The 24,378-nt window shown below is 39.5% G+C and overlaps 4 non-coding genes across 4 annotated transcripts; 2 read left to right on the forward strand and 2 right to left on the reverse strand.

Moving 5' to 3' along the window:
* Window positions 1-8,275: 8,275 nt before the first annotated feature.
* TRNAS-GCU (transfer RNA serine (anticodon GCU)) lies at window positions 8,276-8,357 on the forward strand. The gene has a single exon. It is a non-coding gene; the product is annotated as a tRNA-Ser (tRNA).
* A 3,855-nt stretch (window positions 8,358-12,212) lies between these two features.
* TRNAK-UUU (transfer RNA lysine (anticodon UUU)) lies at window positions 12,213-12,285 on the reverse strand. The gene has a single exon. It is a non-coding gene; the product is annotated as a tRNA-Lys (tRNA).
* A 3,598-nt stretch (window positions 12,286-15,883) lies between these two features.
* TRNAK-UUU (transfer RNA lysine (anticodon UUU)) lies at window positions 15,884-15,956 on the forward strand. The gene has a single exon. It is a non-coding gene; the product is annotated as a tRNA-Lys (tRNA).
* A 1,273-nt stretch (window positions 15,957-17,229) lies between these two features.
* On the reverse strand, window positions 17,230-17,302 carry TRNAT-CGU (transfer RNA threonine (anticodon CGU)). Its single transcript has one exon. It is a non-coding gene; the product is annotated as a tRNA-Thr (tRNA).
* Window positions 17,303-24,378: the final 7,076 nt, after the last annotated feature.

The following is a 24,378-nucleotide window of genomic DNA, read 5'->3' on the forward strand; positions in this document are numbered from 1 at the left end:
ATATGGCGGTTCTGCCCACCCAGTCGAAAATTTCTGGTGCCGTCCCTGTCTATTACTCTAGCAATATAACAAAGCCACTTATTGATTTTGTGATTTATTAAGGTGTGTGGAATTCCGAATAATGTCGTACTAGGATTAGGGGGAGAAAATCCCTTCCTGATTCAGACTTCGAGAAATGGTTTCGTAATTTTCAGTATCTAGAACAGTTGTGACATTTTGAGAAGTCTTGTATGAAATGTGCCAAATATGTTTGGATATTTTTCTTGAATGTGTTGCTATGAACTTTGAATTGCTTAATCTTTTGTTTCCGAAGTCTACCTATTGGTACATGTGGTAGAGAGAGGGAGTCGATATTTGATTTTTGTTACTTAGCGTTGCTTTTCTGCCACTTCGACCTAATCGTGACAATGAGTGATGACGTGAAATTCATGAAGAGGCACTTACAAACAGTGCTGCAACCACAGCAGGGGGGCAGGGGCATTATCCCTCCCCATTTTGGTCCAATCTAAGGGGGGCAAACATTGAAGTAAAGAAACATGACTAGCAGAATCTAAGAATAGTAGTACAAATGGATACTCAAGATGGAATTAGTTTTCAAATGTTTCTTGCATTTTTCTTCCAGACGGCGAAGAGCAGTTGCAGGGGGCACAGAGGGGAAATTGCCCCCTCGCTTTCAAATTTTTATACAAATAAAAGTACATTTAGTAAAATTTTCTTGCTCGCTCTGTGCGAGTTCTACTATTCTTATAGCAAAGCCCTCGGAGCCAAAACAATCTAAATGGGGGGAAAAAATGTTAAAGTGAATGCCATGGCACCCCGTGAAATTATTTTGCGCCCTATGAAATCAATATTGTTTTCAATTTGCAAATATTTGGATCTAAAGATTTTCCTGCTCGCCTCGATCCCAATATGATTCTTCTCTGTAATGCATTCTAAATTACCAGAGAGAGAAGTAAGGCCAAATATATACTTCGGATTATTGCTGCTTAAATGCACGAACAATTTTTTTGAGGAAAAGGAGCGCGCACATTTGAGAGACAATTTGGCGTATGAATTGATCATGTAATGTATTTATATATATATATATATATATATCGTATTGTATGCAAAATTTTCGAGTATTACATGCATGCTACTGCCGCCACGCAGCTGAAGTCCGTAAACCTCCACTCATTCGAAACTTATACCCTTTCTGTTTATATTACAACAAGCTGATCGGAGATACGTACCTTAACCTCTTGTAATACAAAAAATGTATTACAAATTTTTACACAATTCATCAAAGTGTAGATGTAAAGTAACCATTATTATTTAATTAATTCTATTTTTCTTGCATAACACAACACAATGGTGGTGTTGGATTCTCGTTAGATTCCTTTGTGTGTAAAAATCTTGCATACTGGAAACTAGAGGAAAACATTATGAAGCACGATTTATAAAATACTTCCTTAATCAGTTCTGCCGTAAAGCCCAAAACTGTTGGTACATATTAATCGTCTATTGACCTTTTCGACTTGTAAATATAAAGTAGATACAGTCGCTATTTATGTTAAACTTTATCTTTGTATTCTTTGGTATTCCGAAAAGTCATTATCGAAATATTGTTATTTGATGTTGCTCGAACTTTTTTTTGTTCATTGGAGTTTCAAGATGTCATCCCTTTCCTGTTACTGTTACATATCACTTTTGGAGGAGGGGGACAAGTGCCCCTCTGTGCCCTGCTATATCTGCCAATGCAACACAATATATAAAAAATTTGCCCCCTCTAGGATTGACTTTGCCCCCCCGTAATAAGAATTCCTGGCTACGGGCCTGCTTACGAGTTGTAAATCTCTGGCCTGTTTAGCATATAAGTCCACTCGATCATTTCCTACGTTAATATTATGTGCTTTAACATAACTGGATGGACATTTCCACTTTGACATGAAAAACGCTTTAAATCCATTAATTTTACGGATAATGACACAAACATGACATGTGCAAAATATCTCGGCGATATTTGTTTTGGTTCTCGAGAAACACGCCTTCAAACACCGCTGAAATTCACCTCCTACGTCACCGATATGAAAACGTCCTCTGCACAGACTAGGGGTCCTCTGGCGTCATCCCTTAGAAATTCGTGCAGGCAGTGCTTCTGCTCGTCCCGTCAACTTAGTATGAGCCGTGAAAGCAGGCCCGTAGCTAGAGGGGGCAGGGGGAGCAACTGCCTACCTGAGAGTCTGCTTTGCCCCCCCTGTGAAAAATACAGAACACATTCCTACCTGAAATTATCTCAATGATCTTTACAATTATATCATGTGTTACTCTAGCAACATAACAAAGACACTTATTGATTTTGTGATTTATTAGGGTGTATGGGATTCCGTATAATGTCGTATCATGATTGGGGAGGAGGGGGGATTCCCTTCCAGATTCAGACTTCAGAAAATGATTTCGCAATTTTCAGTATGTAGAACAGTTGTGACATTTTGAGTAGTCTTGTATTAAAGGTGCCTAAAGGTGTCGGACGTTTTTCTTGGATGTGTTGCTATGAACTTGGAACTGCTTAAATTTTTGTTTCCCAAGTTTACCTTTTGGTAATAGTGATTCATGTGGTAGAGAGAGGGAGTGGATATTTAATTTTTGTTACTTATCGTTGCTTTTCTGCCACTTCTAGCTAATCGCAACAATGAGTGATGACGTGAAATTGATGAAGAGACACTCATAAACAGTGCTGCAACCACATGGGGGCAGGGGGCATACCCCCCTCAACCTTGGACGGAAGTTAATTCTAGGGGAAGCAAACATTGTAGTAAAAAAAACAAGACTAGGAGAATCTAAGAATAGCAGGACAATTGGATACTCATGATGGAATTAGTTTTTACGTGTTCCTTGCATTTTTCTTCCAGACGGCCAAGGACACTTGCAAGGGGCAATTGCCCCTCCCCTCCATTTCAAATTTTATACAAATAAAAATACATTTCGTAAAATTTTCTTGCTCGCTTCGTTCGCACCGTCTGCTGTTCTTATAGTCCAACTTCTGAGCTGTAACTATGGGGTGGCGGGAGTCGGCCCTAGGAACCAAACGATCTATAGTAAAAAAACATGTTAAAGAGAATACCATGGCGCCCCGTCAAGTTATTTGCGCCCTATTTTGAAACAATTTCTTTCTATGAAAGTTAATATGAAACATTAATGATGACACTGTAATCCAAGAAGTCATTCATCAATCAAGGGATTCGTATTTGTTTGTCAGGTGTCAAAACGCGTATTTTAACTATAATATAATACAATTCACACAATATTTTGCAAAGTGGTTAACATAACCAGTAGGCAAACTTTGTCTGTAGTGATGCAAGAGTCTCCCCTTTCAAGGAAATAGAATCCGTGGTGGACTAAGGGACCCATGTTTTAATGTTTATCATCAAAATGTAGATAATATGTAACCATTATTATTTAATTAATTCGATTTTTCTTGCATAACACAACACAATGGTGTTGTTGGATTCACGTTAGATTCCTTTGTGAGTAAAAATCTTGCATACTGGAAACTAGAGGGAATCATTATGAAGCATGAATTATAAAGGGCTCCCTTAATCAGTTTTGCAGAGAGACCCAAAGCTGTTAGTACATATTAATCATCTATTAACATTATCGACCTGTAAATATCAAGTAGGTACAGTCCCTATTAGATTGTTTATGCTAAACTTTATATTTTTTGCAGTGGCGTGCCAAGGATTTTCGAAAGGAGGGGTTATGTCTACATTTTTAAGTAATCAGTCCTCATTTTGCCATATTTTCCTGCCTTTGACGTTCTTTGTTTTAAAATATTCGACCAAAAAGGGGGTATAACCCCCACCAGTCCCCCCTTTGGCACGCTACTGATTCTTTGGCAATCTGGAAAGATCATTATCGAAATATTGCTATTTATTTTGCTCGAAGTTATATTGTTCGTTGCAGTTTCAATATATTATCCCTTTTCTGTCACTTATCTCTTTTGGGTGAGGGGGCAAGTGCCTCTGTGTACCCTGTTATATTTGCCAATGCGACACAATATATTAAGAAATTGCCCCCTCTAGGATTGACTTCGCCCCCCCCCCCCCCTACAAAGAATTCCTGGCTACGGGCCTGTTCCGGAGTTTGGGGAGAATGCTCATAATATATTACAAACCAGAGCATTTCGGGTGGGAACGCCAAGTTCAAAGGAAAGGTAAGCCCCTTTTTGCTTAATAGTTTACTTACGGAATTAGTTGCCATAGATATTGTCTATTTGAAAACACAATGTTATTATTGCCTGAAGTCGGCCGAATTCCGATAAAACATAATCCATGCGTGTTTTAGCTAACAAATGAGATGCCTCACTATGCAACAAGCGTTTGGAAAACTGGTGCTTTATACCTTTCTAAATTAGGTTTCTCAAGTCAGAAACACCGTACACCCATAGGCGCCGACTCCATGGGGCTTGGGGGGCTCGAACCCCCCAATGTTAACGATGTGGGGGCAGAGCCCCTCAAATAATTTTGCTTAAGAGGATCTAATGTATTATTTTGCTTCTCTTGTAAAGTTTGCTCTGAATTGTGCCACATGAACTTAACTTTAAATACACATTTGAAATGTTCTAGACAATCAACTTTAGGGGGGCTGAGACCGCTAAACCATCAACTTTGGGGGGGGGGCTATGACCATAGACAGCAAAACACATGAATTATTACTATATACTAAGTATATAATTATGAATATTGTTAACATTTTTACAAAAAAGAGTTTCAAAAGAAGATGTGCATGAACTAGGAGAGTGGATGGGACGTTCGGACTACAAATAACTCTCACATGACATTCAGAACGGTGACATATCCATCCGTGAACAATTAACATATTTGCATTCGAACTGTAAATAAAAATGTTAATATTTTTTAAGGAATTCATGGGCTTTTATGAGATTCCGATCACTGAGACCAAAACTTAAAAAAGGGAGGGAGTGAGTCATTCAGTGAGCAGAGCCCCGCCCCCCCAATAATTTTGACAAGTCGGCGCCCCTGCGTCCACCATTCGGAGTCCGTACATAAGACATGTATAGCAAAACTATATAAGAGAGCCTTTCGCGCGTACTGGAGACGGAGAGATTCAACCACGCTATCCAAGCGTTCTTCCTGGCAGGCCGAGCCAGCGATGCCAACCCTAGAATAATGATGCTAAACCTAGCACAATTTGAGCTTCCTTGGCATCTAGAGCTCTATGTTTGCGTGATGCGAATATCTAGCAAAATTTGCAAACTTGCGTCTCTGGGAAGGAGAAATTCAATTCAAAGAACGATAATTTGAGAAATTAAAACAGAATTATATTCAGATCTCATTTCCGGTCCAGGGACATGCTTTTCCAACCACACCCTCTTCTCCTCATCTTTTCTTCTTTTTCTTCCCAGTTGAACATTTCATGGCAAGAAATCGCTAGAAAGTTGTGGGACACAAATATAACAATTATTCCGCTTTGTAGTCGACGAATCATCTCAAACTTTTCTAGTTCAATGTTCAATTTATCTTGGAAAGTAGATGCATAACTTAAAATGACAATCATCAGAAAAATAATTATAAATTACTCATACGGACTATCAATAATAGAAATAATCAGGGAACGGATTTTTATGTAAATACATATTTATGTATGAAGCTGAAATCGGTTATATTTTGTATTATCTTTGCGCATTATGGCACGTAGACTCGAAAAATTAAGTTTTCACTTTCCATATTTTTACATATATTAGGTTTTGGCTCATATTTTTGTTCTTTCTTTCATATTATTTCCATATTTCAGAACATTTCTCAACATATATTCCATGTTCGCGCAATAACTACATGTCCCCGTTTGACCGAAAGAGTTGGGTGCATTTCTTGCGAATAACTGACAAATTTGAAATACTCTCCCATTACTTCTTAGCGCTATTGAACGCAGTTTTAGTCAATTTAAATCCATCTTAAGAGACAACAGAAGGAAATTTACGTTCAAACACTTGCATCAAAATTTAGTTATTCATTGTTTTGAAAAGAGAAAATGAAAACACAGTTCGTGTTGTTTCATGCCTACAATAAATGTCAGTGTAAGCTGTATTTCATGTAGCTCGTGTAGTGTCTTAGGCCTATATTGTAAAAAACCTAAACTTTTAGAATTTTAAGTCCATATGTAACTCCATATTTTGGTGAAAATAACTAAATATATATTTACATATTTAGCATATATTTGCTACATATAATTCCGTAATAATTCATTATTATTATTATTTAGATCCTAGCACAATTTATCAGCATTTAGCATAATTTTACAGATTAAACAGCACCTTCTCTTAACGGGAGGTTGGAAACGCTGGGCCGGGCCCTTTACGCCAAACCTTCCCAGCGTCTGGTCAGCAAAGGTATTGAAAAAATGCTATTGGTGTTGGTGGAGCGTTGTAGGCAGATCGCGAAAAATAGCTATTATAATGCCATAAAGGTCAAACATATATATAATTAGCCAAGTTTTACTTTTTTTTCCAGCATTCACGATTTTTTAAAATATTTTAAGTCAGGGAACGTCGGTCGTATGGGCGTACCTATAACGAATGCTACTCCGCTGTTACAAACCCAAGTCAACAGTAGAACAACTACTATCAATAATTTTAATGTTTTTTTGTTCAGTCTTTGGATTTATTTTAATATATCCCCCTCATTATTAAGACCTGAAGTTAATGTAAAGTTAAATAATGTTTTCCTCCGCCTGAGGTTTACATACATCAACACTTTATTAATAGAGAAAATACTTGTAAAATAACAACAAGAAGTAAGCAGTTTATGTAACTTGATGTTCTCCATACCATTTCAGCAAAGGTCTACAGAAGCAACTAAATAAATTAATGGCATTGTAGATCCTGTTTCACCCACAGAGGAGTTAGTGATCGGTTAGTTCACATGAACTCTCTAGCCCAGGGGTTTCCAACCGGCGGCCCGCGATGCCTTTTTTTTGCGGCCCGCGAAGCCAGTTTGCAAAATATATTAATTTTATGTATTTTTATAAAAATACGTTCTATTTTTACTGAAGGAAGGGAAGCTCTGTGAAGAAAGACAATATCACAAGTAGAATTGATTCTGCAGTCAATAATAATCATCAGAATCTAAAGTGACATAACTTTCTCTTCACACCATGCAATCTACCCCTTCGCTATGCGGAATGAACTCGCCCGCTTCCCACCTCTTCGCTACACGGAATGAACTCGCCCGCTCCCGCGAAGGCTTCAGCTTCACTCTTTGTGTTTAGAAACAAACTGCAGCGCTATAGAGATATGTTTTACTACATACGAAGTACGAAGAGATTTCCAGTGTTCCAACTCGGATTATACTGTGACTGATTGTTAAAGTTTGTGCAAATATCGAAATGAGCAATATCTCTAAAAAACGTAAGCATAAAAATGAAAATAGAACCTATCAAGAACGTTGGGAAAAAGACTACCTCGTTACAAACAACAATGGCAAGAAAAGGGGCCAGAGTTTTTCAAATACCTTTCAAAGGAACACTTTCCAAATGTTCGTAGTTGTGGGCAAAGAATGACATCGATGTTCGGCAGCACATACACGTGTGAAAGTGTTTTCTCTTCAATGAAGTTCATCAAGAACCGCTACAGAAGTCGATTGGTAGATTCTTCACTGCTTCACCTTGTGAGACTTTCAAAAACAGAAATTGAAGTGGACATTCCAACTTTAATAAAAGAAGCAGATCGGCCTCAATTTTCACATTGAACACTTACTATGAAGGATTCTTATTTGTATGGTGTGTTTTTAATTTCTTTCAATTCATCCATTAAGTATTGGGTTTTTGTGAAATAAATTGTAATTATACAATTCTGATCTGTGATTCCATTGTTTCTTTTGCCTCATTTTAGAAATTTAGGTCATGCGAAAGTACTACATTTTCAGTTCAGTACTTACTTTTTTTGTAATTTTAAATCCCCCCTCTTAAAGAAATGCCGCCCGCCAATCAACTGCTGGATATAATTTCCTATTTCTAATCTGTGATTTTGACCCTCCGACCTTTTGAAGCTGGAAACCACTGTTCTAGCCTAACCATCACCAGTGCGTAGTTAGACGGTTAGTTCATTGAACTCTCCAGCCTAACTATTGTCTATTTTGGGGGGAGCAGGAAAATGTTTTATAAGCTCTTGCCTTGACTCATCTCGTCCAACAGGTCGTTAGGTGCCGGGGCTCAAAAAGATTTTTTTTTTAAGATCCTGTTTTACCCACGCCAAATTATTTTGTAACCCGAATAACTATCGGACGAGGTGGCCGAGTGGTTAAGGCGTTGGACTGCTAATCCAATGGGCTCTGCCCGCGTGGGTTCGTATCCCATCCTCGTCGATTTTTTTTCATTTTCTTCTAATTAGTTGACGTGTTTCAATGATGAAATCAGAGACATTAGAAGTGGCGCAGGTACATTTTAGATTAGGGTACAAGGTAAGAGTTAGTGAGTGTGTGTGTGTGTGTGCAATTACATGTATATCCAGAAAATATCTTCGTTTGAATTCAATTTCTCTCTGTCCTAGAAACGCACTGTGCAGATTATTCTAGATTCTATCATTATGGAACACAGGAAGGTGCCAACTAAGTTAAACTTGTGTGCGATTTAGCACCATTATGCTGGGGTTGGCATCACTGGCTAACAGTGTTTATGTATCAGAATGACTCATATTGCCCCACAAGCTTGAACGGGTTTTAGCCAGAAAACAGTGAAAATGAGCTGGACGTGTATTCTGTAGCAAGGCGTTTTTGACATTGCTGGCATTGTAAAAAACCATGCAAGGTAAATAAACCCAGGTCCTTCGCTATATAGTAATTTTGCCGCCCTGGGCGATCGCCTCCCCCCTCGCCATTACGTATCAACGGAAAATTGAAAATCAAAATATTCCTAAGTAAAACATTAAACTATAAAACAAATAATAATATCTGTTACGCTACTGTAAAACCATTAGGAACAAAGGGATGTTTCGAGCACAGCAAAATTTATAAAATGCGACACTACATTCAGTGGCGTCGCGTGAAGTAAATCGTTGGGTGTTCACATCCAGCTTAAATTAAGATAAAATTTTAGCCCCCCCCCCCCACCGAGATGGGCTACAAACAGAAAATCAAAATCAATCGTTGATCACAATCACAGAGAAGAAAACGCTAAATGTGAGTGACACTAATCAAGTGAGCATACAAAAAAGTTAACAAATTGTAGAGTACAAGGAAAAAAATTATAAAATAAAGTAAAACTAGGAATATCAATATACAGTAAAACCTCGTTAATCCGGACTAATTGGAAAAATAAGTTGACCGGTTTAACGAAAGTCCGGATTAACTGAAATAACCTAAAAGAACAGTAAAAAGTGCATAAAACTCCGATTATAGCAACAAAGCACGTTTATTATGGTGTATTTAAAGGGCATAGGCCTAAGTACACTATACAGTACAGTAAAATGTAAGGCAATACAATGCAGTACGTAGTACATACACGATACCCATACTATGATGATGTGCCCGATGGACGACATTTAAAACCTTGCATTTTTTTTCCTTTTGCCCTTTGCCTTTTGCTTTTTGCCTGTCCGGATTAAGCAAAGTCTGTTTTATCGGAGTCCGGATTAACAAGTTCTTACTGTAATAATGCATGTTTTATGAAAAATTGCGAACCTGGGACCTTGTATTGTGCTAGCCACTTCGCCAGAGCGCCCAGCGAAAACCCAATTGCAAAACACAAGTCAATTTTCATTTATTTCGATTCAGTGGCGGCGATTGAGTTCCAGAACCGGGGGGGGGGGGGGGCAAACTTCCCTCTGTATATAGGGTTTAGCATAGTGCGGGGGAAAAAGTGACCCCCCTATACCGCGTTTGTTACAACCTGTCCCGCTTCCCGCGCTAGCTGATCGCTGGCTTTTCTAGCAGAAACCACGCGGCATTGCCATTGCAGACCGCTTGAACCCCGTACTGGGGAAAGCCGAAGCCAGGCTGTGAATAAAATACGCGGAAATGCACAAATATACACAATTCACCTTCCTGAATGTTCCACTAAGATGAAACTAAACACAAAAAGGACACAAGCAAATATCACCTGAATAAACTCAATCCTGGATATTTTAAACCGCACACTAATCAGCACCACGCTTACAAAACAAGCTTCTTCAACAAGACACAAACAAAACACGTGAGTTAGACTGCAACGTGGCAACACCGTCTACGTAAGCGCCTCTCTTCTGCCTTCCATTCGCTCCTCGCTGCCCAGCAAACGACTTTTTCCTCGTTTCTCATTGGCACCGTAACTGTCGAACGATCGCTAGCGCGGGAAACGGGACAGGTTCTAAAAACGCGGTATAATCGCAGCATCAGTTTCGATTTATCGTTTCCGCTTAACACCCCCGCCCCCCCCCCCCCCCCCCCCGCCCGCCAATACCCTCAAAACCAAGGGAAAATTACTAAGGTAAACAGTTTGAATTATTGAAATGCCTTCTTCTCTCCTTATTTAGTGTTGGAAATTATTTTACCTAAGAATTAACCCCGCCACCATTTCCACTAACCATGATCCCGACGAATTATTATTATTATTATTATTTTCAATTTCAATAGCAATTTGTAATTTCACAACAGCTTTCCTATATTTCATTGGTAAGTCTCTGGCAAAGCTCAAACTTCATGATGCGAATTGCAATTTGCTTAAAATTATTGTTTTAAAGTTTACCTGTAGGAGTTTATAACAATTATAAATTATTTTCAATAAATATATAATGGATATTTATCCATACTCGTTTACATGTGTACGAAGATAAATATTATTTTCTACTAGCAGTGTCTTCGTCTTTTTTCTTTTTGACTCGTCTACATTATCTAAAGGTTTAAGCAACACATTTAAAATGTCGATGTAAGTGTAAATCTGCTCATTATAAACATTGTTTTGAAAACAAAACCTTCTGCAAGGCTTTGGGTGCGCGACAACTTTTTGCAATGGAGTTGTTGAGGACTTTTCTCTTACTTACTTTTAAGTTGTTGAGGACTTACTTTTCTCCAATACAAAATGTAAAGGAAACTAAAAATAAAATATTTCGGAATAGCATATATATATATATATATATATATATATATATATATATATATATATATATATATATATATATATATATATATATCGTGCCTCCACCGCTATCCGCACCACCTGTTGACAGTTTCTTTCGGAAGGAGCACGTGCTCCGATTTCCAGCTTCCCCCCTTGGTTTCTCTAGGTTTCTTCCGTGGAGATTACAGTAGAGGGAGTTCATAGCGCCAGATGTGCCCCGGGCTCTCGCTGCCTAACCTTCTGAGCTTTTCTTGTCAACAGTCTGAGGAAATTGGTAAATTTGAAGCATTGTGAAGACTTTAGGAACGAAAAAAGCTACTTTGTAAAATAAGTATCTTGAAATGTAGTGTTCTATAAAGCAGAGAAGAAAACAAATTGTGGTTTTTCATTTTCAGTTGGGGGTTGTGTGCTCCGTGAACCCCCTTCAGGCGACGCCTCTGACTACATTACATTTTATGTCATTAAACGTATATTAAATGTAACAAGTATTAGGAAAGAAATGCTCTCCATTTTATACACTTCATACAATTAGTGTACTGAAATGCATAGCTATTTTATTGTGTTGCTAACTTTTGCACACCTTATCCAAGTGATCTCACGCCCATAGAACTCTACTATTCTTTTGAATTTTGAAAACTGCGGAACGATTTATTCTTTTCGTTTAAATGGTAAAATATGAACACGTCACCTAGTTAATGTATGTTACTAGCATGTGATATTTGTTTCACCACGAAATCTTCCATACTAGTCATAAAAGAAAAAAATGCACTGGTATTGACAAAACTACCACGCAGCAGTTTGAACATGACGGAGACCTTATATTTTCTGTTATTTACTTAAATACCTTCAATCGTAACCAAATTATAATGATCACAGGTTCTAGTGAATAAAACAATCTTTTATATCGGAAAATTTCTTCCATACCGAAACTATATTAGTTGTACGGTTATCCATTAAAATTTGGGCCTATGCTTTAGCATGGCTAGCATTAGCACCCCCCTTAATGCCAATCCTTGTCTAGGAAGAAAGAAAATTAACTGAAGCCCGAATTGTGGCGCCCAATCGCCGTTACTGTTCCACGATATTACCGTATGTGAGCGAAAATCAAGACGCAAAAAAAAGTATATCGCCCGAACAGGGACTCGAACCCTGGACCGTTAGGTTAAAAGCCTAACGCTCTACCGACTGAGCCATCCGGGCGCTCAAGGACAAGGTCATTTGTCGGTCAAGGGAGTGTGAAACTTTATAGTGGCGCACCTTGAGAATTTTTAGATGGTCAGTAATTTAGTCAGGGGCGCCGAAACCGGGGGGCAGAGGGACGGACCCCTAATTCTCCGTTGGGCCCCCCCTTCTATAATGGGCCCAATGCATAACTTCCAACACGTATTGGTGTGATGGAAATTTCATAAATTATTTGTGAACTCGGTGGGAAATTACGCAGGATTCTGCTCTGAAATGGTCGTTCTTTCTATCTCAGTACTTTTTTCTTCCAAATACACAGTTAATTAAGGAAAACGCATGGTATGTGCAAGAATAGAGGAAGCAGCATGGGAATACTGTAGTCCTCCTGTTCATGGGTATCGCGTATGTACTACGTACTGCATTGTATTGCTTTACATTTTACTGTACTGTATAGTGTACTTAGGCCTATGCCCTTTAAATTCACCATAATAAACGTGTTTTGTTGCTATAAACGGAGTTTTATGCACTTTCTACTGTTCTTTTAGGTTATTTAAGTTAATCCGGACTTTCGTTAAACCGGTCAACACTTATTTTTCCAATTAGTCCGGATTAACGAGGTTTTACTGTATATTGATATTTCTAGTTTTACTTTATTTTATTATTTTTTCCCCTTGTACTCTATATTTGTTAACTTTTTTTGTATGCTCACTTGATCAGTGTCACTCACATTTAGCGTTTTCTTCTCTGTGATTGTGATCAACGATTGATTTTCTTGATTTTCTGTTTGTAGCCCATCTCGGTGTGGGGGGGGGGGGCTAAAATTTTATCTTAATTTAAGCTGGATGTGAACACCCAACGATTTATTTCACCCGACGCCACTGAATGTAGTGAGCATTTTATAAATTTTGCTGTGCTCAAAATATCCCTTTCTTCCTAATGGTTTTACAGTAGCGTGACAGATATTATTTTTTATTTTATAGTTTAATGTTTTACTTAGGAATATTTTGATTTTCACTTTTCCGTTGATACGTAATAGCGAAGGGGAAGGCGATCGCCCAGGGCGGCAAAATTACTATATAGCGAAGGCCCTGTGTTTATTTACCTTACATGGTTTTTTTACAATGCCAGCAATGTCAAAAACGCCTTGCTACAGAATACACGTCCAGCTCATTTTCACTGTTTCCTGGCTAAAACCCGTTCAAGCTTGTGGGGCAATATGGGTTATACTGATACATAAACACTGTTACCCAGTGATGCCAACCCCAGCATAATGGTGCTAAATCGCACACAAGTTTAACTTAGTTGACATCCTCCTGTGTTCCATAATGATAGAATCTAGAATAATCTGCACAGTGCGTTTCTGGGACAGAGAGAAATTGAATTCAAACGAAGATATTTTCTGGATATACATGTAATTGAACACACACACACACACACACACACACACACACTCACTCTCTATCTCTCTCTCTCTCTCTCTCTACTAACTCTTACCTTGTGCCCTCATCTAAAATATACCTGCGTCACTTCTAATGCCTTTGCTTTCATCATTGAAACACGACAACTAATTAGAAGAAAGTGAAAAAAATCGACGAGGATGGGATTCGAACCCACGCGGGCAGAGCCCATTGGATTAGCAGTCCAACGCCTTAACCACTTTTTTTTTTTTTTTTTTTTTTTTTTTTTTATAAAGGAAAGCCCCTATGCGGAAGCTTCTCCCATCACACTTTATTCACTCATATCATTTCATTCATATTTCAATTTCAGGACAGACAATCACAAACATCCATGTCCGAGCCAGGATTCGAACCCGGGACCCCCGGCGTCGTAGCGCGATGTGCTAACCACTCCGCCACGGGGGAAGAAAAAAGAAAAGATGAGGAGAAGAGGGTGTGGTTGGAAAAGCATGTCCCTGGACCGGAAATAAGATCTGAATATAATTTTATTTTAATTTCTCAAATTATCGTTCTTTGAATTGAATTTCTGCTTCCCAGAGAAGCAAGTTTGCAAATTTTACTAGATATTCGCATTATGCAAGTATAGGGCGCTAGATGCCATGGAAGCTCAAATTGTGCTAGGTTTAGCATCATTATTCTAGAGTTGGCATCGCTGGCTCGGCCTGCCAGGAAGAATGCTTGGACTCTTAGCGTGGTTGGATCTATCTCTTCGTCTCCAGTAAGCGCGAAAGGCTCTCTTATATAGTTTTGCTATACATGTGTTATGTACGGACTCCGAATGGTGTACGATGTTTCTGACTTGAGAAACATAATTTAGAAAGGTATAAACACCAGTTTTCGAAACGCTTGTTGCATAGTGAGGCATCTCATTTGTTAGCTAAAACACGCATGGATTATGTTTTATCGGAATTCGGCCGACTTCAGGCAATAATGACATTGTGTTTTCAAATAGACAATATCTATGGCGACTAATTCCTTAAGTAAACTATTAAGCAAAAAGGGGCTTACCTTTCCTTTGAACTTGGCGTTCCCACCCGAAATGACCTGGTTTGTAATATATTATGAACATTCTCCCCAAAATCCGGAAACACCTATTGGTGTATTAGATAGCCTATACATCCCCCCCACAAGGAATGAAAGGTAACGACGCTGACGGGTATCGAAGACAAGGACGAAAAACAGGAAGGGACGCTACGCTGTCTGAATATACTATATCAGGGAGAGGGGTAAATAAATGCTTCGATTTCTTTTTATTGTTGGTGGGACGAAGCAAAGTATCTATTTATTTATTTATTTATTTCTTGAAATTTCCAGTACAGCAGAAGACATTTTAAACCGGAAAGAAACAACAGTAAAACAGTACACTAGTGTTAAAACGAACACACGAAACAAGATAAAATAAAATAAACTAAATATAAATAAAAACATAAACAAGTCAAGACAGTTCCAAGGTAAACAGATGTGTTTCACAAAAGCATTACTTATATACAATTTTTTCTATGTTGGTGATAAAAGATGGATATGAACTGAATATATCTGTTTGGTTTGAGATGACTTTGAACTGATTTGGTAGCCTATGAAATAGTGAACGTTGAATTAACCTATTTATTACTTTTGTAAATAATACTTTCATTATTAAAAAATTATGACTTGCTACATAATATTATAGGTTTACTAAACACATTTTTGTTATCGATTTGCACAACAAACTTTTACGACCGGTATGGACGTCCACAGGAATTTTTTACAGGGAGTGTCAAGCATGGTAATGATTTTCAGGGGGCAAACAAGACCTATCTCCCCCCCCCCACATAATAGTGCTGCCCCTTTAATAAACACTTACTCAGATTGAAGCCATCATGTTCCTGCAATACTCTTCCAGTAATTAACATAAATTACTGTGAATGAAATGAAATATATGTATGTAATATATAAGTTTATGATAACGTCCATTTTCCAGGGGAGCCACCTTCAGGACGCCCATACCCACCGATGAAAATGACGTTTGAAAAGCCATCCCATCGCGCTCCAATAGGGCAACCAAACGGCAAACGAAGTTCTTTGGGGACACAACGAGCCTGGCACTGCGACCGGAAGTTTAGCAATGAAGAGCCCCATTGTTGACCTTGCATGACCGACAAATGACCTTGTCCTTGAGCGCCCGGATAGCTCAGTCGGTAGAGCGTTAGGCTTTTAACCTAACGGTCCAGGGTTCGAGTCCCTGTTCGGGCGACTTCGCTTTTATTCTAAACTAATATCGTGGAACTATAACTATCCGTTGCATTTTCAATTCCTATATTTAAAATGTAAAGCTCACGTATTGTTATAATTGTGAATATGACGACTTCTAATATATACGCACTTACAGTATTGGTCCAGTTCAATACTTAATACCTGGTCTTCAGTCAAGGCAAGAGTATCCCGTATCCAACGATGAAGCATCAGCGATGATGGGCACTTCTTCACACTTGAAAACCATCACTTTAGCGTATTTACACGACGGATTTCCATTTTACTTCAATTTAACAATTTTACGTAACTTGAAAATTTACGCGTTTTGCGTCGTCTAGCACGCCAGAGTCCCGATGACTCACCGGTTCACGAGCAGAGACACGGCGATGTTGCTCGCACGGGCACTTCCGCGGAACTATTACTTTCTTCTAATAAACTGTAGAAACATGAATAAATATAGAAATTTTCAGCGAAGGAAAAGAAGTTTCGACTAGGACTCGAACCCGGGTATTTGGCATACCCAGCCATTGCTCTAACCACTGAACTAGAAAGCCGACCTGGCTTCGCTTGATTTTTCGCTGTTGCTGTTTTACCTGCGTGGAATCGTCTCTGCAAGTGCTACCGCAAGGGATGTTAATTATTGAAGATTGCCTAATCGTCAGAGACCCGGGTTCGAACCCTGGTCGAGCCTGCATTTTTCGCTGAAAATTTATTCTTAGTATATCTCCTGTGCGTGCCTAATCTTCAATGAATAAATGTGTTTTCTTGAGAATAAGCAACATTTTGTAAGCAGTGGGACCATATGTAACGGTTTTGTAATTTTTAAATTTTTTTTTAAAGTTGCAAGTAATTTTACAAAATATTCACTTGTAGTACATATTGTTAATTAGTTATAAGTTGTTTCTTTCGTTCAGAAATGTATGTGTTGTTAGAGATTTGTGAATTACCACAGAAGCTTAACTATGACCACCTTTGGTTCACCTACATTTATAATATTATTTATTAATACATGTAAACAAAATTGCACACTAATTTGCCACCCTCCCCCCCCAAAAAAACATCAGTCTAGCTACGTCCCTTAATAAATGTATTTTAAATCTTTACTAAAAATGTTGAAATGGGAACTCCCCAAACACCATGGAGTTTAAAATTGAAAAAAAAAAAGGTCTAACTTTCTCATTTGAAAGTTGACTATTCATCCCTGTTTTGTCCACCCAGTCACTGGACAAAGAACAAGAAAGTTCGATAATAAGGATAATAATAAAACTAAGTATGCCTCCTGTGAGATTCGAACTCACGACCCCTGGTTTACGAGACCAGTGCTCTAACCACTGAGCCAAGGAGGCTATGAGACAAGCAACCAGCGTTGCTACATGTTGGGAACTAAGCGGTCGTTCAAAGTGACGAGAAAGTTTATCTCAGTTGCCCAACTGGGCTTTAGAGAATTCGCCAGCGTGCATCAGACTGGTGAACCAAAAATGAGTTGAAATTCGGTGAAATCTAAAAAGCTTCATACAGAAACAACTGAAGACTAGATTCGGACAGCGGACGTACATTCGCGTTTATTTGGAAAAACTCACTGATAGTGACTATATCACAGAAGATATTTTATGAATATTATACTATATTTTCACTTAAAAACATAGCATCTCATTATGCATGTGCATTATGTAAATAAAATCTGTGTGTGTCAATATTCTTATCTACCTATAAAAGGAACATTGTTCTATTCTCTTTCCAATTCTGTACATTTCTTGGTGCGATAGATGAAAATATATCATTAGGCTATTTTGAGTATATGTATACTCAGTGGCTGCGATTGGTTACCAAAACCGGGTAGCAAGTTGCCAAAACGGGGGGGGGGGGGGGCAACGACAGTATATTTACCTTTGTAGATAGTATTTAGCATAGTGTGGGGGCAACAGCCCCCCGTCGCCCCGCTCTAATCGACGCCACTGTGTGTACTCAATATAGCCTAAACATTCGAGTACTTTTAATTTTTAAATTTTTTTTTTAAACTATGCTTGCCTAACCTAACCAAACCTTACGGGAAATGGTTTGTGGGACTAACGTGAATGTTTTGTGGGGCTAACGTGAATGGTTTGTGGGGCTAACGTCAATGGTTTGTGAGGTATTAGCATAATTTCAAATCCGGGCACAAAAGTAGGTATTTTTCGGTGAACAAAGTTGCAACACTGCATAAATCGACAAAACACTCGCACAACGCGCGATGAACCAGTACCCTATCGCCATAATGTGTGTTACAGAATCGAAATAACGAATAACAGTAAGTACTCGTAAATGTAAGAAATATACATTACTTTCGTTCGAAATTCATTATTTCACCTAAACAAATGTTCCGCAATGCAGAATAGTACGTTAGCAATGTAAAGAAGTGCGAAATAAATGATTTATAGGTGTCACACCTATATGAAAGTAGTACCATCGGGACCTGATCTACAGTTTAAAGTGGGATCCGAACCACTATGTGCTTCCACCGGGTATCGAACCCGTGACCTCTTGATTACGCTACCACTACACAATCGTGGAGGCCTAATAAAGAACAAGAAAAATACATAATTCACATTAAGTTATAGGCCATTATCGAAAACCACAAACATACCACTTGAAGAAACAAAAGGAAGAAAAAAATCATAACAACAATGCTGACGAAAGGATAAAACTGCCGCTGATTTTCATAGAGGCTGCCGCCAGTACAGAAAAGCATATATATGCTTGCCTGTTACATAATAATAACGGTCTTGCTTCAGTATCTAACATTCGGCGGTCAATATGACGACATGACATAATATGACACTCTACGGGTTAGTGTTTTCAGTTGAACGTAGGGGGTGTGGAAGAAAATTAAGGGGTGCGCAAGCACCGCCTGGCGCCCCCCTGGCGCCGCCCCTGACAAAGGGAAATATACTGTCTTTGCCCCTCTAGTTTTGGCACCTTGTTCCCCTTCCCAGTTTTGGGGCCCAATCGCCGCCACTGAGACTGCGTACTTAAGAAATCTCTGACGACTGGACACGAAAGATTTTTTTTAAAACAATTGTGTGTGTTCCATAGTTAAGATATGGTATTCTAATAATGTTTTCAATTGCATTTAATCTAAGGGGGATAAAAACATCCCTGGCAGGAATAATAATTTTCTTATGACAGGGATAAGATATTTTTGTGAGGGGGAAATCCGGCATCCCTCCCGTTAATTCACACACTACCCCAAAGACATGACGTGGGAATGATATGTGCAGTTCATACGATTTGGTCTTCAAATAATTCATATTTCAATTTTTGCTCGCAACGACATAATCACCCGAGCATGGGAAGCAAGCACATCACGAACCACATCGTAGCGAACAATTCATGCTATGAAATTTTGACTCTGGTTGATTTAAATTAAGTTAGGATAATCGTTGTCTATGATGAACTCTGCCTCCGGTGGTCAGGATGGCCGAGCGGTCTACGGCGCTAGACTCAAGCGAAAGCTTCCGCGGTTGTGTGGTTGAGGAATTCTGGTCCTCGAATGAGGGCGTGGGTTCGAATCCCACTCCTTATGACAGTCAGATTTACCGTCATTATTATTATTATCATTATTATTCATGTATGTAGCGGTAAAAAGACGTGTTGATTCAAAGTGTTGAGTGTTTTAATTTGTAAGATTACATATTTGATTTTTGCCAAGCCGACGGGAGGAACGAGACATTCGCTTGTGTTAAGGGTGAGCACCTGAAGGGTCACGCTATGCGTCTAAAGCTTAGGAAATTCGACCGTAATGACAAACATTTAAATATCTCGGTTTCCAACGGTCAGATTCATGTGAAACTTATAACAGCGCAGCGGCATGTGTGCAAGGACGGATGTGTGGAGTTTCGTCACGATCAAGCGACAATTACGGACGCCAGATCAAATCGGTTCTAATTGATCAGTTTGTGGACAGCGATTGCAATTGAGCTATGGGCGACAGCCAGGCGGAAGCTTAATCCGCGCAAGTAAACTTCGGACACGGTCCGTCCTAGTTTGGAGACAATAGAGCGTGGTGGAATAACCTCTCCGGAAGCGTCACTCCAACGTGCGCCTAGCGTCCTTTTTCAAAATCCAAATAAAACGAAGGACATGGTTTTTCGATACACAGTCTTACCGCGATCTTTGTAGCGAGAGCAGCTCCGTGCTATCTCTCCATATACAGTTTTGCCGCGATTCTTGTAACAAGCGCACCTTCGTGCTACCTTTCGGGTACAGTGGACTTTGTTGTGTTGTGCGAACACCAGTGTGTGTGATAGGCAGTAAGTCTACACGAGTGCGCCAACCTCAACCGCTGGGGGAAGTTGAAGCGAAACCGTGTTCCGTGATTACCTTACGCCATTTATAATTTTTGAGAAACGAGGAACACCGGAAACTATGGCGGGCTAGAGGAAGAAGAGAGATGAGGGCGTTACGTCGATTCGCCTGATGTCAGAAGAAACTACGCCGATGATGCCTATCCGCCGCCATGGAGAGAGAGAGAACGTCGAACGCCGCCCTATTGATACGCCGACGACGCCTACCATCCGCCACGTTGACGCCCCGACGACGCCGACGACGCCTACCATCCGCCACGTTGACGCCCCGACGACGCCGACGACGCCTACCAGCCGCGACAGAGAGACGTAGAGAGAGATGTTGACGCCCCGACGACGCCGACGACGCCTACCAGCCGCGACAGAGAGACGTAGAGAGAGATGTTGACGCCCCGACGACGCCTACAACGACCGCTCAGATGCGACGTCCGAACCGCGCCATACCACGGAGATCCACCGATCCCGAGAGGAAGAGGAGCCGGGGAACTAGGTGTTTGAACCCTTTTTGCATCTCCATCGTCACGACCAAGGAAACCTTTCGCGTGGATACTATGTGTTTTCAATCGCCCATAAAGACGCCAGGACGCACCCCGGAAGCTGAGAGATGGTAAAGTATTCATCTGTGTGAACCTTAACACGTGACGGCCCGATTGATTTAGAGAACGCCCTTGAAATTCGTCGACATTTTGAAAACGCCCACTCAACTCGAACTTCATACCAAACTCCCGTCGCGCTTGTCATTTGTAATCTATTCGTCTCAGGTCAATTTTTCTTATTCCTTGTGATATTTTTTTTATGATCTTAAATTCATTGTTGTTTGTGCTCCGTTGTATTTGTTTAAAGTGCGTACTATTAGAGTAAAGCGCCGCCCGCTTAATTGCATAATCTACTTGAGGTTTGTTCATTTTTATGTGTCAGTGCTGTGTCGCTGCTAGCTATGTCAGGTCGCATATGTGATTAGTTGTTAAAGTATTTGCCTGGTAATGTGAATTGCTCGTCGCGGCGAAGTGTTTAAGTCCCGCCTGCTAGAGAGTATATGTTTGCGTCACTCAACGGAGGTTATTTGTTATGTTTGGAACCACGTGAGGTCTTGTAAAAGGAAAACGTCCGCCCACGTGAATGTAATTGCCGTTGAGACGCCTTTGTTTATACTGGTCAAGTAATGTATTGTCACCGCGCCGACTAGTTTCTTTTTAAAAAACAAAAGGTGAACTTAAGTAAGGGCTGGCTAGGATTTAAGTAACACTGGAGCAAAAAATCACAAATGGCCTGATTAGACAAAAAGTAAGACAAAATTAATTGAGAATGCAATAATTAGGGCTTGTCGTCGTAAAACCTGTACATGTCATGTATAATTTCTTGTGTCGATGACCCCATGAGGATTGAATCTGAGAGAGAATGTGAGAGTGCAAGTGTGGGGACCTGTAATAATTCCATTTTTGTTGGTTATGAATAGAATATACTTTTTATTTTCATGTTAATTTTGGGCTATATCATTTTCGTATGCATGTCGCTACCCGTGATTTTCAGGTATGCAGCTAGCCGCTTCCCGGCTACAGGTAAAGAGGTGGTAATTTGAAAGTACATATGTCTTTGTTTTTATTCGATATGGCTTATTACTATGCACTGTTGGTCACCGGTTCCTACACACGAACTTAACCTGGACCGTAACGCTATTTCGCTTGTCCGAGGGAGATTTTGCCGCCTCTATCTAGGTAGTGGTAGCATTTGTTTTCCCGGGCAAGGGAGGGCGTAACATACATCCTGACAGAACATTTTCTTCCAGTTTTTCACGAGGGATCCTCTGTTCGAAACTAGTTTGAAGGACATTACATAGGAACTCGAGTCCCATTTCAAATTGAAGGTCCTTTAGCATAAAGTAAGCTCAAAAGTGTGAATTTTTTAACACAACAACCCTGTGGGTTTTCAGTGGCCCAAAATCAAGGAAGCGCTCCATAATAGGCGTCGAACCGGTCCGTTGACCCCTCCTCCCCCGCCCTGGAAATTGGCATAGTTAATTTCGACTTACAAGAAAGCAGAAATCTTGTTACTTTTATTGTTAATTTCAGTTAGTTAGCATTCGAACAGAATAATCATATTAAAAAACTGCGTTAGATTGAAAATAATCTGTGTAAAATGTAGGAACCAGCGTTTTTCATGTTCTAATTCTACCATTTAATCAGTTCTCAAAAATTAGGGTTTTATGTGAGCTCACACAACATAAAATTTATAAGTAAATTTTCCCCATAACTTTTCAAACATTTCCTTGAATGCGGCGTGCAAAATTGGCTATACATTTTAGTATACTATGAAATGTAAAAAATATTGTGCTGAAAATTCACTCATGTGGTGAATCAAGTAGCAAAGTCTCTTCAGGGATATAATAATAATAATAATAGTAAATTTGGAATATGAATAATCATAATGATGATATTAATTATTATTGTTATTATTTCTACTTTTCAAGTGTTATCAATGGCCTGATCCCCCTCTATAGACATTTCTGGCTACGTCCATGCTCTCCACATTGTAGTTTATGTATCGTTATATGTACTGTGTACGGGTCATCAATGTATATGTGAGTAACATAGATCATAAAATCTTATAATAAGACTCGCATACTTTCGACGTGGCCTTTGGCCGTCTTGTACGCTCGCATGCGTGACCTTCGGCCACGTTGTGGGCGCAATCACGTTATAGATGGGGTTCCTCAATGACCTTAATGACTTTGAAAATGTCTGCATGTTGTATTGGATGATGGGGAACATGTGTACAAGTTCACTAATTTGTAAAGTTTAGAAAGTAACTTTATGTGTGTATGGGCTCTAATAAGGTACAAATATTCAAAATATTATTGTATATTTTCTTAATAATGAACTGAGTAAGTAATAACCGTTTCAAGATAAGTAGTTGGATGTTTTGCATAAACGAATTGAGTATGAATAGCGACTAAATTGAAAATTCAATATTTACATATTTTGTTATTTTCACATTTTTGAACGTAATTGGATAATAATTGTTTTCCGTCATTCCCCTCAAATCCCTACCTTGCCTCTGTAATAAATGCTGATGCTCGTATTTTGAAATTCGAAAAGTCTAGCATAATTCCCTTACAGTAGCTTCCGAGGTGAAAATAAACTTTCTTTAAGTTCCCTAGCAACGTCCGTTTCCATGGACAACAACAGGCACGGCAAGCTCTAAGGAAATGCATGTCATTATACCCCCTAAACATTTAGTTAAAACAAGCACGATGTAGATATTTACGCATTGAGTATAACGTAATTGTATCTGGGCTGAAACTCCTTATTATGTAGATGTCACCCTTTTTTCAGGCACCTTTTCAAAGCCAGGAGTTCATTCATCTGTGTGCTATTGATCTGTGAGAAATATAATGTATCTCGACAATTAAGAATTGAAGGAAACAATGTGTGCTGCAAAAAAATGTCCGTGGCAACGGTTGCTAAGGACGTGAGAAAAGGGCATTTTCACCCTTAAGGAAGGGCCGATTGAGCGATTTTTTAATTTTCTCGGCCTTTTGGGACGATTTCATGGGGGGTCCTAATCGGACATTTTTCGCCTCCGGGGCTTCCTTCATGGAGAACATTTATGTCAGTGAGTGGTGGGATTGTAATCCCGTTTTACCTGGGATCTGAGGTCACAGGGAAGTTTCATTTAAACATTTAGGTAGAGCTTAATAATATCTGTTGGCTGAACCTGCTCCGTTAGGAGGGTAGAGATATGGAAAGTTGGTGTAAAAGGTTATTCACGCTTGTTCATACCTGGTAGATGTGTGTGATGTCTTGTCCTAATGCTTCTCGCAGACCGAATCGTGACAGTTTCCAAGGTTCTATCCAGCGACCCTCAGCTCACCAGACCGAGCGATCCCTTGCGACTAGTAGCATGCTAGGCAGCGGTAACTCCGTGTTCCATCGTCGTAGTTCAGCAGTGTGTTGTAAAGTATTAGACTAATTATCCATGTAGCGTCGATGAGTGTCAAGTTCTAATAGAGAGCGAGCTCCGGGTAGGAGCTTGCTTTTATAATTTCAGGCGTCGAAAGGTTGTTAAACCTTTCGAACACG

This window comes from Lepisma saccharinum, chromosome 10, assembly GCF_977018435.1.
Source record: "Lepisma saccharinum chromosome 10, izLepSacc3.1, whole genome shotgun sequence".
In the NCBI taxonomy this organism is placed as follows: domain Eukaryota; kingdom Metazoa; phylum Arthropoda; class Insecta; order Zygentoma; family Lepismatidae; genus Lepisma; species Lepisma saccharinum.